Source organism: Oncorhynchus tshawytscha, linkage group LG04 (genome assembly GCF_018296145.1).
Source record: "Oncorhynchus tshawytscha isolate Ot180627B linkage group LG04, Otsh_v2.0, whole genome shotgun sequence".
Taxonomy (NCBI): Eukaryota; Metazoa; Chordata; class Actinopteri; order Salmoniformes; family Salmonidae; genus Oncorhynchus; species Oncorhynchus tshawytscha.
Window position 1 is genome coordinate 70,545,688 of NC_056432.1, and position 4,066 is coordinate 70,549,753.

The window sequence follows — 4,066 nt, forward strand, 5'->3', positions numbered from 1 at the left end:
TATTTTCATATGTTAATTGGTTTGCATAATCTCTCCCTGTGCATGGTTTCAAAGTACCTGGCATTGAGAAGGGGACAAGAGAGAAAGGAAGACTCCAATTTACATAAAACCAGCTCTTCTGAACATTAAATAATAATGCATGTGCAAGCTGAAGGTGTGTTCAGTTAGCAGAAAGCTCATTTTTATCATTTATACTCCAGCTGTTTCAATACTTTCGAGTCCATTTTCCTCCCTGCCTACATTTAATGAAATCGTGTTACTGGAGAATTGACTGGGGTGAATTGAGATTTTAATCCCATTGACGTTCCACCATGGAAATGCACACTGGTGGGACCTTTTAATGGAGGGTTCTGTAATGAGAAGACACTTGTATTCAGCTCCCGACAATAATGAATCTCATCAAATGTTAAAGCCCAGGCCGCGTGCGAGGGGCTCGAATTTCAAGGTTTTTGACCATCCCCATTTGAGGTATTCCTCGGGGAGTATGTGATTACTCAAGTTTAGCAGTTTATTGCCTCATCTTTCAATAGCCACTGAAGCACAAAATTCTCATCTACGTAGTTTTTTTTCTCTCTCCCGTTGAAGAACAGGCCAATATAGAGTGCAGAACAGCTGCTGGGATCCTGAGGAACTGCTGTTAGCATTGCTGCTATTATTAACACCAGTATTATTGTCCAATGGTTCTCTCACATGATTGTAAACTAAAAACTAAATTGTTTGGCAAAGTCATCTATGTTATTATTATAATGAATGTAATGGGTTTCTCCCCAACATGAATGTGTTCACCATCGCCTATGCTAAGGTGCATCTCCGTTCCTCTCTTTGTTGTGTAACAGTCTTAAGCATATGAGGGGGATGTCCCTAGGTCTTATCTTGTTCCTGGTCCCCTCTACTTCTGCCCTGCTTAACCTCTGACCTGGGGCCATTGTTTAGGGTAGAGGTTGTGTATATTAGGTAGCCTTCCATGGCACACAGAAACTGGGCAGCATAAGACCATGCTGCACATCTCTTCTCAAATACCAGCCATTCACTTGGCTAGCATAAAACCATGCAAAGAAAATCCTGTGATCCAACAGCAGTTGACTTTGTAATGGAGTAATTCAGTGCGATGATCTGTTTGGAGAGTTAAAGAGCATGCTCTATGGTTTGCTGACCTCATTCCAGCCTGAATGTCGCTGTTGAAAATACATGTTGGAAATTAAGTAGCTACATACAGTTGAAGCCGGAAGTTTACATGCACCTTAGCCAAATACATTTAAACACAGTTTTTCACAATTCCTGACATTTAATCCAAGATAAAATCCCTGTTTTAGGCCAGTTAGGATCACTACTTTATTTTAAATGAAATGTTACAATAATAGTAGAGAGAATTATTTATTTCAGCTTTAATTTATTTCATCACATTCCCAGTGGGTCAGACGTTTTACATGCACTCAATTAGTATTTGGTAGCATTGCCTTTAAATTGTTTAACTTGGGCCAAACATTTTGGGAAGCATTCCACAAGCTTCCCACAATAAGTTGGTTGAATTTTGGCCCATTCCTCCTGACAGAACTGGTGTAAATTAGTCAGGTTTGTAGGCCTCCTTGCTCGCACACGCTTTTTCAGTTCTGCCCACAAGTGTTCTATAGGATTGAGGTCAGGGCTTTGTGATGGCCACTCCCCAACACCATGATGCTACCATCCCCGTGCTTCACAGTTGGGATAGTGTTCTTCAGCATGCAAGCCTCCCCCTTTTTCCTCCAAACATAAGGATGGTCATTATGGCCAAACAGTACTATTTTGGTTCATCAGACCAGAGGACGTTTCTCCAAAAAGTACGATATTTGTCCCCATGTACAGTTGCAAACCGTAGTCTGGCTTTTTATGGCGGTTTTGGAGAAGTGACTTCTTCCTTGCTGAGCGGCCTTTCAGGTTATGTCGAGATAGGACTCGTTTTACTGTGGATATAGATAATGTTGTACCTGTTTCCTCCAGCATCTTCACAAGGTCCTTTGCTGTTGTTCTGGGATTGATTTGCACTGTTCGCACCAAAGTACATTCATCTCTAGGAGACAGAACGCATCTCCTTCCTAAGCGGTATGATGGCTGCGTGGTGTTTATACTTGAGTACTATTGTTTGTACAGATGGACATGGTACCTTCAGGCATTTGTAAATTGCTCCCAAGGATGAACCAGACTTGTGGAGGTCTACAAGTCTTGGCTGATATCTTTTGATTTTCCCATGATGTCAAGTAAAGATGCATTGAGTTTGAAGGTAGGCCTTGAAATACATCCACAGGTAACCTCCAATTGACTCAAATTATGTCAATTAGCCTATCAGAAGCTTCTAAAGCCATGACATCATTTTCTGGAATTTTCCAAGCTGTTTAAAGGCCCAGTCAACTTAGTGTATGTAAACTTCTGACTCACTGGAATTGTGATACAGTGAATTATAAGTTAAATAATCTGACTGTAAACAATTGTTGGAAACACGACTTGTGTTATGTACAAAGTAGATGTCCTAACCAACTTGTCAAAACTATAGATTGCTAACAAGACATTTGTGGAGTGGTTGAAAAACTAGTTTTAATGACTCCAACCTAAGTGTATGTAAACTTCCTACTTCAACTGTATGTTGTTACCACATTTTCAATTTACCGACTCATGGACATGGAGTATATTGATTTTGAAGTCAAACCCCAGATATGATCAAACCTAATATAATGTTTCTCTTTTCTCTCAAGCATGACATTGCTGAAGGACATGTTTTGTGGTACAGGTCAGATATGTCCTCTACTAAGCTTTAGTTCACTTTAGCTGTCCCACTATAGTACAGTGACCTAACCTAAAACAACAGGCCGGAGAAATATCCCAGGGTCATAGGGGTCGCCGTGATGTAATGCAGTTTTATATTTAATGACCAAACGTGACCTTTGAGATTAGAAGAGGAGCCATTTCTCTGCGGGCCAGAGTGTGTCCCTACTGCCATTTCTCTGCGGGCCAGAGTGTGTCCCTACTGCCATTTCTCTGCGGGCCAGAGTGTGTCCCTACTGCCATTTTTCTGCGGGCCAGAGTTTGTCCCTACTGCCATTTCTCTGCGGGCCAGAGTGTGTCCCTACTGCCATTTCTCTGCGGGCCAGAGTGTGTCCCTACGCCATTTCTCTGCGGGCCAGAGTGTGTCCCTACTGCCATTTCTCTTCGGGCCAGAGTGTGTCCCTACTGCCATTTCTCTGCGGGCCAGAGTGTGTCCCTACTGCCCATGTCCCTTTGCACTCTCTGTAATGAGACTAACACCACACGTTGTGGTCACTGAATACCATGGCACACTGTGACACTCCGCTGGAGAATTGGGGTGTGTGTCTGTGTGTGCCTGTGTGTGTCTGTGTGTGTGTGTCGCTTGTGCCTTCAGGTACAGTGCCTGGAGACATATGTCCACAAGGACAAGTATGGCAGTACAAGACCAATAATACTCTTAGACATCACAGACATTCACACTGATTCAGGGTATGGGAATCCCAGGCATCAGTGGAGACATGCTGTGCTGCTCTGTACTATCATTTGGTTGAGGGTGTGCTTCTCTGGACCCACTGTGGCCGGATGGAGGGACGGTGGGGAGCAGCGTAGCCCAGCTCTCTCAGATATCCACAGAGGTCCGCTGAAGATCAATCATGGCTGCGGCCGTCCCCACGAGACTCTCAGTAACATCCACTGATTGCTTTCTGCGGTGCAGGCCGTTAAGTGGAGCCTGGCGATGGGCTCCTGGACAACACTTAACAATCAATCAGGGGGGCATGGCCACTTCCCTCTGCATGCTGGGCTTAGCGCAGCTCCCTTCCTCCGCATTACACACAAACAATAATTCAGGTGGACACAAGTGACACTCAAGAATCACAGGGGGAATGTGGCATTGAGTTAGAATGTGGTAGAGGAGAAATGGAAGGAAAATATATTTTGTGTGATTAACATAGACTAGGTTGATTGAGGCCTGTGAAACCCAGCAGTTCTCATTATCCTTTACAGAGAGGACTTGTCATGTTCCTGTATCTGTCTTTGTTTCTATTTTGAATCAGTGTCCTTCAAAGAG